The sequence below is a fragment of the Rattus norvegicus genome, chromosome 13 (genome assembly GCF_021556685.1).
Source record: "Rattus norvegicus strain SHRSP/BbbUtx chromosome 13, alternate assembly SHRSP_T2T, whole genome shotgun sequence".
NCBI lineage: Eukaryota > Metazoa > Chordata > Mammalia > Rodentia > Muridae > Rattus > Rattus norvegicus.
The window spans coordinates 64,626,797-64,646,561 of record NC_141546.1 but is presented as its reverse complement, the minus strand read 5'-3'; the positions used below and the strand labels follow the sequence as shown (position 1 = coordinate 64,646,561).

Here is a 19,765-nt window from a genome sequence, read left to right as displayed (position 1 = left end):
AGCATGGGTAAATTGGGGTGTGACTCTTTTCATTACTTATTTTTATTATTTTAAATGGCATTGTAAACAATAAACCTGGAAATAAGATGACCAATTTCAAACTCCAATTGTGACTTAGATAATTCAGATCATGTCAATTTTTGTAGCTACAAATCTTACGTATCAATGAATCTGTCAGTAGCATGTTGCCATTATCACAGATAACTGTGGGTACAAATATGAGAACAGTAAAACTTCTTGTATCTGACATGGTTCCACAGAGGACAAAAAAAAACCTATTGGATAGTTGATAGACAGGTAGGTAGGTAGGTAGATAGATGATAGATGATAGATAAGGATAGATAGGTAGGTAGATGATAGATAGATATGTAGATAGATAATTGATAGATAAATAGATGATAGATAAAAAGATGTTAGATGATATATATGTGATAGATCAAAAGATGATAGAATATATATATGTATATATACATATATATATATATAAATACTAAGTGATTTTCATGTTGAAATCAGGAAGTTCCTAAATTGCCATCTCCAGACTAGAGAAATGGGAAAGACGGTGGGACAATCCAGCCCATGAGCCAAGACTTGAGCACTAGGGTATACTGTAGACACTCCTGTTGGGGTGAATTGTACCTCAAGCCAAAGTTCTTGAGAGGCAGGAGCTCCAGTGTCTTAATGTGGGAGAAAGTATGACCCATCTCTGGACAGAAAGTTCATTTCATTCACACCACCCTTTGCTATTTTCTTCCACTGAAAACAAGACTAGTAATGGCGCATCTTTTTTACTTAATCTCTTGATCCAGATGATGACCATCTCTTGAGGCTCTTTTGCAGACTTATCCAGAGGTAGTGTTTACCAACTAACATGGCATTCCTGAGCCCAGTCAAATCAATATCTAATTTACTATCACCTATATAAGAGTGTTTGCTATTAATAATGTCATTAATACCAATGTTTCAGGCTTATGTATAAATGTTTTTTTATACCCCCAGTAGTTTATGAGATATTAGAGGAACATGTTGTGGTCATTATTTTTTTAATATGCTGGATAAACAGTATATACAAAGACTTGAATAAGGGTTGTTGAATATATAAATAAATTTTTCTAAAAGGAAAACTGGGAGGGCTGTGGTAACCCAAAAGTAATTTCACTTGTTTTCTTTCTGTTTTTTTTTTTTTAGAAAAAAATTACAGGACACTGAGGAGAGTCATGTTGTTTTCAATGATGAATTATCTCCCAGAGAATAAAATAGTCATACTACTGAAATCCTGTGGACCACAAGAATTTAACAATGATTCCAAGACAAACCATTTGTAGCCTCATTCACTTGAGAATGAGGCTGAAATTATGCTGGGAAAGAATGAGCCAAAGCAGAAGAGAATTACATATGAATCAACACAAAAAAAAATAAATAAAACTACAGTAGACAATAAGTTCAGCTCAATTCTGGGAAGACAGCTGTCCTCTTACACAAAAGAACCTATTAAAAATTCAGTCTGAGATAGACCAATGGAATAGAATTGAAGACCCAGAAATGAACCGACACACCTATGGTCATTTGATTCTTGACAAAGGAGCCAAAACCATCGAATGGAAAAAAATAGCATTTTCAGCAAATGGTGCTGGTTCAACTGGAGGTCAGCATGTAGAAGAATGCATATCAATCCATTCTTATCACCCCGTACAAAGCTTAAGTCCAAGTGGATCAAGGACCTCCACATCAAACCAGATACACTCAAACTAATAGAAGAAAAAGTGGGGAAGAACCTCGAACACATGGGCACTGGAGAAAATTTCCTGAACAAAATACCAATGGCTTATGCTCTAAGATCAAGAATTGACAAATGGGATCTCACAAAACTTCAAAGTTTCTATAAGGCAAAGGGCACTGTTGTTAGGACAAAATGGCAATGAACAGATTGGGAAAAGATCTTTACCAATCCTATAACTGATAGAGGGCTTATATCCAAAATATACAGAGAACTCATGAAGTTAGAGTGCAGGGAGACCAATAAGCCTATTAAAAAATGGAGTTCAGAGCTAAATGAAGAATTCACAGCTGAGGAATGCCGAATGGCTGAGAAACACCTAAAGAAATGTTCAGCATCTTTAGTCATAAGGGAAATGCAAATCAAAACAACCCTGAGATTTCACCTCACACCAGTGAGAATGGCTAAGATCAAAAACTCAGGTGACAGCAAATGCTGGTGAGGATGTGGAGAAAGAGGAACATTATTCCTTCATTACTGGTAGGATTGCAGACTGGTACAACCATTCTGGAAATCAGTCTGGAGGTTCCTCAGAAAATTGGACATTGAACTGCCTGAGGATCCAGCTATACCTCTCTTGGGCATATACCCAAAAGATGCCCCAACATATAAAAAAGACACGTGCTCCACAATGTTCATCGCAGCCTTATTTATACTAGCCAGAAGCTGGAAAGAACCCAGATGCCCTTCAACAGAGGAATGGATACAGAAAATGTGGTACATCTACACAATGGAATATTACTCAGCTATCAAAAACAACGGCTTTATGAAATTCGTAGGCAAATGGTTGGAACTGGAAAATATCATGCTGAGTGAGCTAACCCAAACACAGAAAGACATACATGGTATGCAATCACTGATAAGTGGCTATTAGCCCAAATGCTCAAATTCCCCTAGATGCACAGAACACATGAAACTCAAGAAGGATGACCAAAACTCGAATGTTTCACTCCTTCTTTAAAAGGGGAACAAGAATACCTTTGGGAGGGAATAGGGAGGCAAAATTTAGAACAGAGGCATATGGAACACCCATTCAGAGCCTGTCCCACATGTGACCCATACATATACAGCCACCAAACTAGATAAGATGGATGAAGCAAAGAAGTGCAGGCCAACAGGAACCGGATGTAGATCTCTCCTGAGAGACACAGCCAGAATACAGCAAATACATAGGCGAATGCCAGCAGCAAACCACTAAACTGAGAATGGGACCCCTGTTGAAGGAGTCAGAGAAAGGACTGGAAGAGCTTGAAGGGGCTTGAGACCCCATATGAACAACAATGCCAAGCAACCAGAGCTTCCAGGGACTAAGCCACTACCTAAAGACTATACATGGACTGACCCTGGGCTCCAACTTCATAGGTAGCAATGAATATCCTAGTAAGATCACCAGAGGAAGGGGAAGCCCTTGGTCCTGCCAAGACTGAACCCCCAGTGAACGTGATTGTTGGGGGAGGGCGGTAATGGGGGGTGGATGGGGAGGGGAACACCCATAAAGAAGGGAAGGGGAGGTTAGGGGGATGTTGACCTGGAAACTGGGAAAGGGAATAACAATTGAAATGTAAATAAGAAATACCCAAGTTAATAAAGATGGAGGAAGGAAAAAAAATATTAAGGAAAACCTTAAAGGATAAAATTAAGAGTATCTGAGAGAGATACACAAATACACACACACACACACACACACACACACACACACACAAAACAGTGTTGATTAAATTTCAGTCTGCCCTCCCTCAGCGTGATGTCACAGTACATAGCTACCTTCTCTAAATTTCCTAGGGTTTGTAAGAAGGCTCCTAATAATCAGGAAGCTCATGAGAATTTTAATATTCCAGAGGTTCCTTCCCATGTTAGTGTGAAGAGAATCCATTTCTGGGGAGAGGAGATTTTCCTGTTGAATTTCAGGCAAGTGGGTGGGAGAGTTCCACAGATGCACTATTTTGTGCCTTCTCACCCATGTTGCATTGGGATTTTTAGTGATGCAGGTTTATTAGAGTCTGACATGCTCCTACAGATGACCCCAGTAAACTCAATGGGTCACAGAACCAGATCTAAGTGAAAACTTTGGGGTTGTTGTTGTTGTTAATGTCGTTTATTGAGTGAAAAGATACTGTTTGCACATGTCCCCCGAACAAGATTCACATGTTATCTCATCTTACTTTTAATGTACCTTAAAGCCTCATTCCCAAATAAGTTTACTTTCATAGCTACTGGCGTGTGCCTTCAAGTTTTATGTCAACTTCATATAAGCTAGAATCATTTGGGAAGAGGGAACTCAACTGAGACAATGTTAGTAGCAGATTGGCCAGTGGGCAAGCCTGTGGTGCACTTTTGACTGATGACTGATTCAGGAGGGTACAACTCCCACACTGTGGGCTGTTCTATCAGTGAGAGGGTGGTCCTAAGTTCTATAGGAAAGCAGGCTGAACAAGCAAGCTAGTAAGCAGTACCCCTCCATGGCCTCAGAATTAGCTCCAGCCTCCAGCATGATTTGATGTCCTCACTTTCTTCAGTGATGGATTGTACCAGGAAACAAAATAAACTCTTTCTCCCCCCCAGCCCCCCCCCAAAATTCAGTCTGATGTCATCTTTATATTTAGACTAGTATTGATTCAAATCAGAAGTTAAGAGCATATGAGGTACTGTCATGAAACCATGCTACAATTAATAAGTCCCACTGCTTTCAGAGTTGTAAGAAGTGCTATATAAATCCCAACAATATTCTGACTTAAGTCAGCACATGCAATAGGGAGGATCAAATGACTTATTTATATACTTTGGGAGAGAGCGTTTTACTGTGTATCTCAGGGTATCCTTGAGCTCACAGCAATCCTCCTTCCTCAGTATTCTTAGTGGTAGGAATACAGGCAAGAGATGCCATAGCAGCTCAGGTCTCATTACATTCTGATCTAGGTTAGGAATGAGACTGAAATAAGCTGGCATGGATACAATATAGCACTTGTATATTGTTGGTACCATAATTGTGATGCAATTGAATTCAAAACATGTACTATTTGTCTTCTGAGAAGCAATTCATGGTGCTCTGATTAAGTGTTAAGAAAGAAGTACTAATCGCTAGCTTAAAAACATATACAATGTAGTTAGTGAGAATAAACATTTGTGGCCTGTAAAATAAAATAATTGAAATCGCTAGTCTAAAAGGTTCAAATTGGTATAGTTTGAATAAGTGATAAGCACATAATTACCCAGGGCTCCCATGGGAGGATGCTTTGGGAAGGCCTAAGGCACTTTTCTTAAGGTGATGAAGCCCTTTCCAATTCTATAGCCAGCTCTAGGCAATGACCCATGCAAAGGCACAAAGACAAATGGTATGCTCTTGTGAAGGATGACAATTAGATGTTAACTGATGTACAGGTTGCATTAAGGGTTGGAGTATAGAAAATAACAGGTGACTTACTTATGTGTGGGTGTTGGGTCATGGGCAAGTCTTGAGATTTGAAAATTACAATGTTGGTAAAAATAGGAATCTACTGAGTCTGGGAGTCTAAGAACAGGAATCTGTGATTAGAAGTCAGTTGGGAGAATAGAGATACCCATCTGTTCTTTCTTTAATCTCATGCCTGCTCGTCCCTTACATATACCTCAGAATGTCCTGTGAACTATGGAGCAAAACAAGGAATACGCTGAACATATGTAGACACATGGTACTTATGCTTCAGTGAAAGGAGTTACAAACACACAAGAGACAAACAAATGACATAATTACTGGATAACTGCAATGAAGAAAATAAAAGTAAATGAAGACAGAGAGACAGAAACAGAGAGAGACATGCATGGGCACATGTGCACATGTGTGTCCATTCACACACATACCACACACACACACACAGAGAGAGAGAGAGAGAGAGAGAGAGAGAGAGAGAGAGAGAGAGAGAGAGAGAACTTGTTTGCTTGTTTATTAAAACTGGCCTCACTTGCCTCTGCTCCCAAGAGTTAAGAGTACAGCTCAGCTATGAGTTTTTTGTTTTGTTTTGTTTTGTTTTTTTTGTTTTTTTGGGTTTTTTTTTTTGTTGTTGTTTTTTAATTTGGAGCTAAGAGAAGGAGAATGTAACCTCTCCTCAGTGACATGACAGTTTGGATTTGAAGAGCTTCCTTATTGATAGAGTACTTTCCCAGCATGCACAGGGGCTGGGCTTGATCCTTTCAATAAAAAAAAAAAGGTAGGCAAAGCTGAATAAAACATATGCAACAAAGAAGAGGAAAGAGAAAGTCACAGAAAGGTGGATAAGGTTATATTATCATAAAGACCTAAACCAGGAAGCCCAGCTTCACTTCCAAATGAACATCTGGTCCCCTCACCCATAGGAAATTCTACTAATTTATGTATGAAGGAGTCCTCACAGCTATGCCCCCACACTGCCTCTTTATTTGAATTTGTATTTGAAGTCATATACTTAGGAATGTGGTCTTAGTCTGGCGGAATGATTGCCAGGAGACAGACAAAATTCAAAACACGGGAGAGCACTGGAGTTAAGAAGGAGGAGGCAAGAACCTGGTGTCTAAGAAAATGAAAGTAAATGAAGACAGACAGACAGAAACAGATAGACAGGCATGGGCACATGTGCGCATGTGTGTCCACACACACACACACACACACACACACACACACACACACACACACACACACAGAGTAATGAGTGTAACAGGAAGGACCCCATGAACTTAAAGTTCCTCTGAGGTAAACCGACAGTGTGGCCGCAGAGCTCTGAGGACACAGTCATATGTAAATTGAGTAAAACTGGAATTAGTAGAATTCACTATGGGCCACTTGACCAGATGTCAGTATAGAACTAAGACCCTGCTTCCTGGTTTAGGTCTTTATAATAGTATAATTGTATCTATTTATGAGACTTCGTGTTTCTTTTCTGTGTTACATATGTTTTATTAGATTTTGTTAACCTTTTTTTATTGTTTTGATTTTTTGTTTTGTTTTGTTTGCTTTTGAGTCATATGGCTTGATGCCAGCCCCCTGTGCATGCTGGAAAAGCAGTCTATCAGTAAGCTTTGTGCTTCTCTCCTCAACAGAGTTTAGGGGTCCTAAGAAAATTCTTAACCCAGAGTACATTATCAACTTTATGATTACATGGCTTCATATTTATTTCCTTTTGAAACAATATCTCATACAACCTAGGCTGCTCACAGACACTGCTGAGGCTGACCTTGAGCTCCCAATCTCCTACCCCCAACTTCCAAGTAGTGATGTGTAATGAATATTCTTACTTGAGATGAGTTTTCATTATTAATGCTGCCTTGTTGTAAAGGCTAATTTGCCAATTAGGGGTGGATATGACCTTTGTTAGGTTTCGAATGAAGACTCCCTCCACGTGGCTTTTAAAGTGCTAAAGGTTTGGTCTCTAGCTAGGGTGTTATTAAGACTGAGTGGCCCGTGAGGGCTCCGCCTTCACCAATGGACTCAATTTGACTGCATTATTAGGAAAGCATCATTATCCCTCATCCCTCCCTCCCCCCAGCCCCCTGTTCTCTGTCACTGTCTCTTCCATGTCAAGGTTCGGTGTTTCGCCGTGTATTGTAGTGCTAAGAGCAGGTTCCCAAGACCTAGTTGTCCCAGAGACAGGAGAGTCAGCAGGTAGACCCAAGTGACCCTATGTGACCTCACCCTCAAGTTATTTCTGGTTGGTAAACAAAGATGCTGAGGGTCAATAACTGGGCAGAAGAGACAGGGGCAAAGTTTAGGATTCCCGGGCTTTGGGGTTTGAGGAGAACCTAGAGGTAGAGAAGGAATGGAGAAGAAGCCACCACAGGCTAGGTGAGCATGAATAGGTGGCAAAGAGTGCTAGGCAATTGGAGTAAGAGCAGCCCAGATGAACCATAGTATAATTTGGGGCTATTGGAAAGTAGATTCTAATAGCACAGAAGATAGATATCTGCCCAGCTCTTAGGCTATTTAAGGCTTATTGTACAACTTGTGTGTCTTTTATCTGGGAACTGAAAGGCGTTGAGGAGGAGTTGAAACCTCTGATCAGGACTAAAAATTTCTCCAACACTTTCTCTCCCTGTCCTTTTCTCTCTTTCCCTCTGCTTTTCCTTGCTTGTTGAAGAGCTATGTCCCACTGCACCCCAGCACCAGGAAGTTCTGCTTCACTGAAGACCCAGAAACAATGGAGCCCGCTGATCATCGACTGAAAACAAAACTCTCTTTCTTATAAATTGTTTCTCTTGGGCTGGAGAGATGGCCCAGAGAATCAGACTGCCTGCCCTTTCAGAGGACATAGGTTCATTTGACATCATCTCCACAGCTGCTTACAGCCATGTGACCTTCACTTGCAGGGGATTCAGTTCTGGCTTCTAAACTCCCTGGGCACCAGGTATGCTAGTGGCACAAAGAGATGCGCATAGGCAAAACACTTATATACGTCAAATAAACTAGAACGATTAAAAAAAAAAAACCCTGTTTCTTTAGGTATTTGTCAAAGCAGTGGACAGATAACTAATACAGTTTTCCAGCTGTGGAGTCTTGGAGCAGAACAGCTAGGTAGAAAAAGGGCGAAAGTCTTAGTAGAGATGGGATAACAAAGAGAAAATCCATTCAAAGACTCCAGGATTATAAGCCTGTGATCGATCATAAGCTAAGAAATTCAGGAAAGCATTAGTATTACTCCCTACACCCCACACCCCCAACAAACACAACTGGTACAACCAAATACTTGTCAATCATCTTAAGGTAGATAGATAGATCTTGGCTTACAGTTTGAGGAGATACAATAATCATGTCTGTGCTGGTGACAACATGTGACATGACTGATAAGGAAGGGAGATTTTTTTTTCTCATTTTCCTTTTTGTCTCTTCAGGCTGAAACTAAAGCTTGTGGGAAATGTCACCCACATTCCTGATGGGCCTGTCCCTAGCAGTGGTTCCTCCTAGGAAATATTCTCATGAACACACCAGTCTGTTCCACTAATGTCTTAAGCGCTTTGGGACCCAATCCTATTGATAATTAAATTTGCCATCACAGCATCAAGTTTGAGGAAGAAGTAATAAATGAAAAAATGGAAATAGAAAGGAAAGGGAGGTGTGGTTAAGGAGAAAGTTTATTGTGAATATATGGGAGAGCACAGGTAGAGTCAGGGACCTCTGGGACAGTCCGGAGTGGACGTGACTGTGAGCTGGGCCATGGGGGGAGACAGGGTCGAGGAAAGAGGAGAACCAGGAGGCCCAGTGCTACAAAAAGAATAGGTAACCAAAATGCTTGGATTATATAGGGAAGTGCAGCCCAGCCCCTCTGGGCTGGAGAGTTCAGGGTAGGGGGATGGGGTATGCAGTGAAGAGAACCCTGTAACAGGTAAGTACTGAAGGATGTCTAGAGAAACTGGGAGCTAGGTCTGCCTGAATATGTTAAATAGCCACCCCAGCATTTGTCCTTGGTCTGAAGCCTAACAAGAAGCGACTCTCACACATTTTCCACTGTCAATCACACATATGCTTTGACATGTTTGTCTCCCATACACAAACATATATATGTACTAGAACATTTTACTTTTAAGTACTGGCCTTGTGACCAACGCTTCAGTTTCTCACTTGTGAAATGTATGATTCCTTCCTTCCTTCCTTCCTTCCTTCCTTCCTTCCTTCCTTCCTTCCCTCCTCTTTCTTTCTTTCTTTCTTTCTTTCTTTCTTTCTTTCTTCCTTCCTTCCTTCCTTCCTTCCTTCCTTCCTTCCTTCTTTCTTTCTTTCTTTCTTTCTTTCTTTCTTTCTTTCTTTCTTTCTTTCTTTCTTTCTTTCTTCCCTTCTTCCTTTCTTCTTTTTTCCTGTTTGTTTGAGACAGTATCTATGTAGTCCCAACTGCCCTCCATCTCAGAGAAATCCTCCTTTTTTTGCTTTCTTGGATGCTGGGACTAAGCCTAGCAAGAACATTTTCTTTGAAGAGTCACTGTCTTCTCTAAATATGTAAGATTTTCTAAATCAAAATTATTTCCTTTTTTTAAAATTCTGCTCTCCCTTTATCTTTTGTGATTTCAAGATGATCCTTATATGAATTATATGAATGTGAAGTATGTTTACAAACAAGGACTGTTTAGATCTCTTCCTCAGGTTTGTGTCAGCTGCATGATTAGGATTGTAGGGCCTGTACATGCAAAGGCTGTCTCCTGTTCAGTAGCTTTCCTCAACACAACTGCTTGAGTTTATTGTTCTCCCAGGATATTACCATCGCTGTAGAATGGGAATGGCCTGCTTTCTGCTGTGGGTTCCCCCACTACAATCATACATTGTTAAAATGTACCTTCTGTTCCTTCCAGTTTCAATCAGTTTACTACAATATGCTATTCAGAAATGATTGGAGAGTCCTGCTTTCTTCAGTCAGCCAGTTCTGACATGCTATAGAGTCTATAAAAATTCTTAAACCTGACCGTCTGTATAGCTCCCCTGTCTCCTCCCACACCTAATCCTGCCCCCCTTTTTTCTTCTCCCCCTCCTCTCTTCCTCCTAAGTCCTTCCCACTCTCTACATCCCATGATTATTTTGTTCCTCCTTCTAAGTAGGACTGAAGCATCCGCAGTTTGCAGCACACTTCACTTGAATCTCTATTCAGTTTATTGCCTAATTAAAATTTTTTTTTATTATTAACTTGAGTATTTCTTATATACATTTCGAGTGTTATTCCCTTTCCCAGTTTCCGGGCAAACATCCCCCTCCCTCCTCCCCTTTCTTATCGGTGTTCCCCTCCCCACCCTCCCCCCATTGTCCCCCTCCCCCCAACAGTCTAGTTCACTGGGGGTTCAGTCTTAGCAGGACCCAGGGCTTCCCCTTCCACTGGTGCTCTTACTAGGATATTCATTGCTACCTATGAGGTCAGAGTCCAGGGTCAGTCCATGTATAGTCTTTAGGTAGTGGCTTAGTCCCTGGAAGCTCTGGTTGCTTGGCATTGTTGTACATATGGGGTCTCGAGCCCCTTCAAGCTCTTCCAGTTCTTTCCCTGATTCCTTCAACGGGGGTCCTATTCTCAGTTCAGTGGTTTGCTGCTGGTATTCGCCTCTGTATTTGCTGTATTCTGGCTGTGTCTCTCAGGAGCGATCTACATCCGGCTCCTGTTGGTCTGCACTTCTTTGCTTCATCCATCTTGTCCAATTGGATGGCTGTATATGCATGGGCCACATGTGGGGCAGACTCTGAATGGGTGTTCCTTCAGTCTCTGTTTTAATCTTTGCCTCTCTCTTCCCTGCCAAGGGTATTCTTGTTCCCCTTTTAAAGAAGGAGTGAACCATTCACATTTTGATCATCTGTCTTGAGTTTCATTTGTTCTAGGCATTTAGGGTAATTCAAGCATTTGGGCTAATAGCCACTTATCAGTAAGTGCGTACCATGTATGTCTTTCTGTGTTTGGGTTAGCTCACTCAGGATGGTATTTTCCAGTTCCATTTTCAGGAAATTGAACAGAGGTGTGTAGCAATGGGGGATGGGGAACTGGGAGATAGCCACCAGAAAGTCCCAGATGCCAGAAAAGTAAGAGGCTCCCAGGACACAACAGTGATAACGTTAGCTGAAATACCCTACAAAGGGGAGGGAGAACCTATTGAGATCATATCCAGAGGTTAGTCAAGACCTCGGGTTGAGGGATGGGGCCACCCACCCTTCACAAAATTTTAATCCTGAATTGCTCCTGTCTAAAGGAAATATGGAGACAAAGAGTGGAGCAGAGACTGAAGGAAAGGCCACCCAAAGACTGCCCCACCTGGGGATGCATCCCATATGCAGCCACCAAACCCAGATTCTTGCTGATGCCAAGAAGTGTTTACTGACAAGAGCCTGATATAGATGTCTCCTGAGAGGCTCTGTCAGAGCCTTACCAATACAAATGTGGATGCTTACAGACAACCATTGGACTGAGCACAGGGACCCTAAAGGAGTTAGAGAAAGGACTGGAGGAGCTGAAGGGGTTTGCAACCTCATAGGAAGAACAACAATATCAACCAACCAGACTACCCAGAGCTCCCAGGGACTAAACCACCAACCAAAGAGTGTGTATATATATATACATATGGAGGGACTCATAGCTCCAGCTACATATGTAGCAGAGGATGGCCTTGTCTGGCATCAATGGGAGGGGAAACCCCTGGCCCTACGAAGGCTTGATGTCCCAGCATACGGGAATGCTAGGGCAGTGAGGAAGAAATGGGTGTGTGGGAGGGGAAACTGGGAAGGGAGATTACAATTGAAATGTAAATAAACAAAATAATCAATAAAATATTAAAAAAGAAAAAAAAATTCTTAAACCACAATAGAAGAAAGAGCAGCGCATCAGATTATGTTAATTGTGATAAGAATTCAAACCCAGTGCTTTATCTTTAAAAAAAAATGTTTAAGCAAAAATAGAGAATGCTATTAAGCTACGCAACAGGAAGTAGTCCAGGAATGCACGTTGCCTGTCACATGCAGAGGAGAGGCTCCCTGGCTTTTGGGATGTTGGTCCATCATCATGTTCTATCTTCAATTAGTTGATATGAGTTGTTGATTCGAAATACCCAAAGTTATATTATCCGAGTTAATAAAGAATTATGCTAGCTGGATTTTATTGTCACTTATTTCATACAATTTAGAGTCATTTGGAAAGAGAGAACTTCAATGGAGGAATTGATAGTTGATGTGGGAGGACCCAGCCCACTCTCTGGGTGGCAGAATAGATTTTTGAGATAGTCCAAGGGATGATACAGGATGCCAAGCTTCCGATCTGAAGCTACTACAAGTAAAGGAATATCAAAAGCCTGGTCCTGAAGGGTCTTGTTTTGTTATACGGCAAACAACACACACACACACACACACACACACACACACACACACACACACACACACACACACACCAATCATAGTGTGATAAGCTATGTGCATAGCTCCTTGGATTACTTTGTTGACAAGAGGTGTGTCTTAGTGATTGTGTTGCTGTGAACAGGCACTGTTACCAAGGCAACTCTTATAAAGGACAACATTTACATGGGGTTGGTTTATGTGTTCAGTGGTTTCGTCCATTATCATCATAGCAGGAAGTATGGCAGTATGCAGGCAGACATGGTCCTGGAGAAGCTGAGAGTTCTGCATCTTGATCCAAAAGCAACCAGGAAAAGACTATCTTCCAGAAGCTAGGAAGAGGGTCTTAAAGGCAATAAGCACAGTGGTACAATTCCTCCAAAAAGGCCACACCTACTCCAACAAGGCCACATCTCCTGGGCCAAGCATATTCAAACAACCACAACATGGGATAAAGCTTGGTGTGATTTAAGGAAGTGATTGCTTTCCTTGTCCTTTGTCCATGACAAGAGAAGAAAAGAAGCATTTGGTTATTTTCTAACCAACTTTTCAATGAATATAATTTCTTAAGGTCATAAATTTCTTAATAAAAACAAAAACAAGATTGTTCATAGAAATATTGGGTTCACTGGTATATCATTAAACTGTATTATTAACCCCCCTTTGCTTATGTCTACTCAGCCTTCACTGCCCAAGGTCTAGCCTACTCAGACAGTTGGAGAAGGATGGTGTCACCTATTGCTGACTCCACATCTCAGCATCTGTGGTGTTCCTCAGCTAAAGCAATACGGGCTCTGCAGACTAGCCTGAGAGCTATCCAGTGTGGTGGTGATTGTAGAGAACACTTAAGCCATTTACACTTTATCAGTTTCTTGGTGTGTGCCTGGACCCTCATGGATACATAACACATTTAAATTCTGGAAATTTTGTGTCCATGTTTGACCTCCTGGCTTGACTTGACCCAGGTGGAAGTTAGCCTCCACTTAGAATAGGCAGCACACATTGAGAAATGTAGTAATGAGCTAGTGGAACGCTGTAGCATTTCCAGAGTACCTGTTGTAACTATAGACCTGGTTAGGAAGGCTCTTGAGTTTCGAAGTTTAGAGGAATTATTTCTGATGATAGAATTAGTAAAACCATCCTGCGTTCATTTTATCAACTTCCCACTGTATTAGTATGCAATAGGTTGATAATATGACAATACTATTTTAAATTTTTTTCTTTATAAGATTTCATTTATCTTTTGTGTGTGTTTGAATGAATGCATGAGTACATGTGCTCGTGCCCATGAAAGCTAGCAGGGGTGTTGGCTCTCCCTGAAGCTGGAGTTACAAGGCAGTTGGGAGCCACTGTAGGGATGCTAGGAACTGAACTCAGATCCTCTGGAAGTGCTCTTAGCCACTGAGCCATGTCTTCAGCCTCAGGTATCATGCTATTTATAAAGACTCTTGAGAGAGCTCTAGTGACAAAATAATAGTTGGGGAAACAAAATACCCCCATAGTTGTGCATCTGTCCCTTTCTTGAATGCTAAGAACTGCTGTTCCTTAACCAGAGAGGAGCAGGCTGTTTTCTCCTTTGAAGCCACCCTTGTAGTTGCCATTCCTAGACTTGCTCTGAGTTCAAATCCCCAGATTCTCCTTAGAAGATTCCTTGCCTTCTTACAAGTGGCCCAATTCAGCCATGCCGACTTTGCCATCTATCTTGGGGTGGAGTGTCTGACAGAATGTAGGCCATGCATCTTGTTCATAAAGTGCCCACTGCCAACTCCCAGGGATTGAACTCTCAGCCATAGTCATGGGTTTTATGCTAGACAATAATTTAATCTTGCAATAGTATGTTCATTAACTTCTTACAATGAGAAAGGGGTGCAGGTATGCTAGAACACTGAGTGTTCTATCACTCTTTGCCTAATTCTTTTGAGGCATAGTCTCTCCCTGACCTAGTTGGAACCTGTGTTGTTTAGCTGGGCTAGCAGCCAGGAAGCTGCAGAAATTCTTCAATCTCGATGATACAGAGCACTGAGGTTTCAAGCCTGTCTACAAGTCTGTCACTTGTATATAAACATGTGACTTGTTGTAAGGGTGCTGGCATCTGCACTCAGGTCTTCATGGTTCAGTAGTAATCCGTCTTAACCACTATGGAATCATCTTTCAAGCTGCTGTTCCTATATTCTAAAGAATTACAGGGAGAGATTCCTGCAAGATGAACGGTCCTGTCTCTGGATTGTCTTCATTGTGTGTTTTAAATAATAATGTAAAACTCTTTTGATACATATAACTTAAAGATCACAAAGTCCAAGCAGTGACCTTTGCTGGGTAGACTTTTAAAATTTCTTTGGCAGTTGTAGCTTACTTTGTTTTGTGTTATAGAATGAATGGTAGTAATTATAGTCTTAGAAAGGGTATTTAAAACAAAACATGGTTTGTAATTCTAAATATTCCCCCTCAGTTTTTTTCCATAGTTTTTAGATAACAGAACTAATTCCAACTAAGATTATACTCTTTCCTTGTTTGGGCACAATTTTTCAATGTAAACAGCATCTTGAAGATAAACATCTTAAATCTTGAACAGGATATGGTAGTGCCTGTCTGTAATTCCAGGACTTGCAAAGAGGAGGTGGGAAGGTCAGGAGTTCAAAGCCAATCTGAACTATAGGATGCTGTCTCAGCAAATTAACAACAGACAAAACCATAAGTCAGACATATTGTGTAAGTACGGACCAAGTTTGTGTAAGACGTCAAGTCTCTAATTCTAAACGGAGTCTGAACTGTGAGTCTTATGTTAACTAACTTGCACATTATGGAATTGTAGTTAACAATCTAATTTATTACCTGCCTTTTCCACCCTGATGGGCTCCTCCCTCTCAGGCCCTAGTGCACAATGCCTGCTTGACCGTGCTCGCCATTCCCCCTTTTAACATCACTGTCTATCCTAGTCCCGTCTAACCTGCTGTCAAGAAGTTTAACTACAGCGGTCCCTGCAAAAGCTCAAAGGTACCAATGCGTCCAAGTTCAGAGCAGAAAGTTCTAAATAACCCAAAGCATCTCATTCTAGGCCCAAATCTAAATGTCTGTCAAAACTTTTAAAAACCTGACCTCCAACGTACATTTCTAAAATTGCCTCCAACGCCTCGCCCCATAAACTCCACTGTGTGCTAGAGAGGACTTCGCACTGCACAGGGTGACATCTGTTGCTTCTGTTTACCCACCAAATTCCAACCCTGGCTTTAGGATCCTGCCTTGGGTTTCTGATTTAATTCAGCCCGTGTTTCTTCCTCATTCACTTCAGTGCTTGCTGTTTAAGGTCCACCCCATTCCCCCAGCCCTCCCCTCCCCACACTCCACCCCTTCTCATTCCACATCCCTCAGTCGCCCCCCACTCTCATGTATGTCTTTCAGATTTTATGGGCCAGTTTAGGTTTCTGTGTGCATACCTCCTGGTTCTTTTGTCTGGAACATTCCTTCCATATTTGGTTTCCTCCTCTAAGCCTCAACCAAAATGTCACATCATTAGACAGGCTTTCCAGGATTACAGTAGTTCCCGACATCCATCTTGTTCACCTCAGTAGCTTTCAAAGTCCATCCTCCAGGATGTAGTTTCATGAAGATGTGGAGCCTGTCTGTTCTGTCTGCCCTCTCTCCAGTACCTCCTGGGATGTTATTTCACTTTATTCCCTTGCCCCCCATAGATTAAGGAAGATTGTCTACTGATTTAAAGGTTGATCTCTGCTATTAACCCCACAGGGATCCACTCAGAAATAATGTTTTCCCAACAATATCTTTTCCCAACCATCCCAGAGCAGTTGATGCATAAGTTTAACCAACACAGTAGTACCTAAAGAGATATTTAACTTGGCTGTACCACCAATGCTTTTCTTAATGGGCCTCCGACAGGAAAAACAGTTGTATCACTTTGCTAATGTGTGTGTGTGTGTGTGTGTGTGTGTGTGTGTGTACACACTTGTGTACAGAGTATGATGTGTTATGTATATGTATATGTGAGTGTATGTAAATGTGTTATAGGTATATGGCTGGAGGCCAAAGGTCAATATCTACAGCTTTCTTTGGCTACTTTCCACCATATATATTTTTAAAAGTTATTTTATTACTTCTGTCACTTATGTGTGGGTGGCCTAAAAACCACCAGATTCTCTGGAGCTGGGACATAGGAAATTGCTTGATGCTTAACATGGGTTCTGGGAATCTAGCGTCAATTCTCTGGAAGAGGAACAAGGGCTCTTGAGCCATTTCTCCAACCCCTCTGCTTTATTGATTGTTGATTGATTGCTTGACATAATCTTTTGATGAACTTGGAGCTCACCAACTTAGCTAGATGAGCTGCCCAGCTAACCCTAGGGATCTACGTGAGTCTACTCTTCCAGTGCTGTGCTTGCAGAAATGAATTGGCATTAATATGGATTCAAGGGACCAGGACCCAGATCCTCTGGCTTCCTTGGCAAATACTTTAGCAACAGCATCATCTCCCCAGACCTTCATTTAGGTTATTTGGAGCAAGTCTGATTCTTTCATTAAGTAAATGTTTCAGTATTTATTTTTCTATGTTTATATTTATTACTATTAAAACTGTCTTTATTATATAAAATAATATATTACACAAGCATGTGCACGTGTACTTCTAGAGGTAAGAGAACAACTTTCAAGAGTCAGTTTTCTTATTCAACTGTAGTATGGGATCCAGGGATCAAACTCAGGTCAACAAGTTTTTTAGTTTTTGTTTTGTTTTGTTCTTCCCCACTGAGCCATCTGGACAGCCTTGTTTTTTCTTCTCCTCAGCCCTCTCTTCTTTTTCCTCTTTTTCTGAGCCTGAGTCTCATATCGCCCTGTGTGACCCGAAACTGCCTATGTAGACCAGACTGACCTTCAACTCACTGAGACCTGCCTGCCTCTGTCTCTGTCTTTGGAGGGCTAAGATTTAAGGATTGTCCTATGACCAGCAACTTTTGGAAAAAAAACACTTTACAGTATATATTTATTGCAAGTTTTCTCAATTTTTACTTCACCTACAAAAATAAATGGGATAGCTCTGGACTTTGAAGCCATGTGATAAATAAAATGAAATGAAGTCCTGGTATGTGATTATCTTTGTAATTTGGGTAAAAGTCAAATTACTTGTTTTAATGGAAGAAAAATTATGGGTACATAAAGAATGAGGATTCTTCAAAGTAGCTGCTGAGGCCTGACCATGTATTTGAGAGAGCAAACAATAGAATGTTCCTGAGCTTGCAGGCAGTGGTGTTATAAACACACATATAAGAATGCTATTATTATCTTGGCCCTAGGCAACCGATGTGCTGAAGAAAAACCTTCTAGTGACATCTTTCAAAGCTCAGCTACTTGAGAAATACAGGAAATTTACTCAGAGATAATTCTTTCTACTCAGAATTGCCTCAACACAGTGGCAATGGGGCTTAGACTACACACTGTCGTCAGTGCATTTAAATTCCGACAGCATAAATATTTTCAAAACCCTGCAGTGCCTGGAAGTCCTTCTGTGAGATGAGTAATAGGGTTTGTGCCCATTGTGACAGAGTCACTAAACTTGGATGGACATTTGCTCCACCAAATTTAGAGGGATCTTGGAGAGCAAAAAACAACTTGTGAAATTATCGCTGTAAGTGGATAGAAGGAATTAGGGCAACCTAATTCCTAATCCAACTGTTGGTGAACACGACTATGTGGAGCCGTATTTTCTACAGTGGATTGCTATATTTATTCTAACTGTGCGAATCTTTCTATTCATACCACATAAACTTGCACTTTGTGATAGAATAGAGGTGCCAGATTCGCCTTTTACTTTATTTGTGAATGGAAAAGGAGCCTTTAAAAGTATAATGACATGAATTGCTAGGTATGGTGTCTTGTACCCTTGATCCCAGAGAGGTGGAGGCAGGAAAGTCAAGAGTTCAAAGTCATCTTTTGCTGGCCAGTTCAGTTTGAGTCCAGCCTAGGCTGCATGAGAGAGTCTGTCTCCTACATCAAAAAGAAATAAATTATGAGATAAGAACAAAAAGGCATCCCTCCTTGGTTTTTGCTTCGGTTCCTGCCTCCGGTTGTCTGCTTTGAATTCCTACTCCACTTCTCTTCCTGATGGACTACCATCAGGACCTGTCTGCCCAAACGAAGCTTTCCCTTCGCAAGTTGCTTCTGGTCAGAAAATTTTATCCCAGCGATAGAAAGCAACCTGAGAGAAAAGAAGAGAAGAAGTGCTTTAAAAAAATATTGATGATACTAATTAGGAAATGAATTAAGGAGTTGTAGGGAGGAAGGACAAGATAGTGACTGCTGTTGGTATGGTAGAGGCTCTGCAGGCTTCCTAACCAGGGTACTTAGAATAGTGGAGTTTCGGGAATTCTCATGATGTCTGTTTGCTTTGAGATATGGCTTCACTATGTAGCTTAGGCTGACCTTGAACTCATCCATAGATACTTCGTGCTTCCCACGTGCTGGGATGACAGGTGCGAGCTACCACACTTGCAAGGGATACAATGCTTTCTTCACACAGAAGTTATTATACGCTTTACAATGTATTCAGACTTGGGATTCTGCCTGGTTTGTTGTTGTTTCTGAATTGGAACGTGTGTGTTCTATCCTTTGAAATGTCTTAAATAGGTCAGGGGTTTTGAGTTTGGGGAGAAAAGCTTGAAAAGGTTTGCATTTTAAAGTGATTCAACATTGTTCAACTGTTTTTTACACACACACACACACACACACACACACACACATATGTATAAATAAATAATTTGAGGTTTGTTTAAAACATCGCTTTTTAAAGACTTTAAAAATGCTCAACATAATTCATTATCTTTTCAACTTCACTTTTAGTCTTTTGGAAAAAAGAGGAAGTAGTGACTGCTTAAGGGCAAGCAGCAGTAAAACACACACACACACACACACACACACACACACACACACACACACACACACAAACATGCACACACTCGCATACTCCTAGGACCAGTTAGGTCACATGTTTTTAAAGCATATTTTCATGCACACCCCTAGGACCAGTTAGATCACATGTTTTTAAAGCATATTTTCTGACTTCAAAGCCTTGTTTCTGAAAATTAAGCATGTACATTTATAACATTAGTCTTCACCAGAGGAGCTCTGGCCCTCTCTTGAATTCCACCTTAACATCCACAGAGACCAGCCCATTTCTTAGCCCCTCCTACCAGCGGAGAAGA

At 41.1% G+C, this 19,765-nt stretch overlaps 1 long non-coding RNA gene across 1 annotated transcript in view; it reads left to right on the top strand.

Annotated features, from left to right (window-relative positions):
- The window catches only part of LOC148001665 (uncharacterized), a 45,041-nt gene extending 41,662 nt beyond the window's left edge, over positions 1-3,379 (top strand). Inside the window, exon 3 of the long non-coding RNA XR_015635541.1 lies at positions 1,189-3,379. This is a non-coding gene — a long non-coding RNA (uncharacterized LOC148001665). The remainder of the gene's footprint in view (positions 1-1,188) is intronic.
- Positions 3,380-19,765: the final 16,386 nt, after the last annotated feature.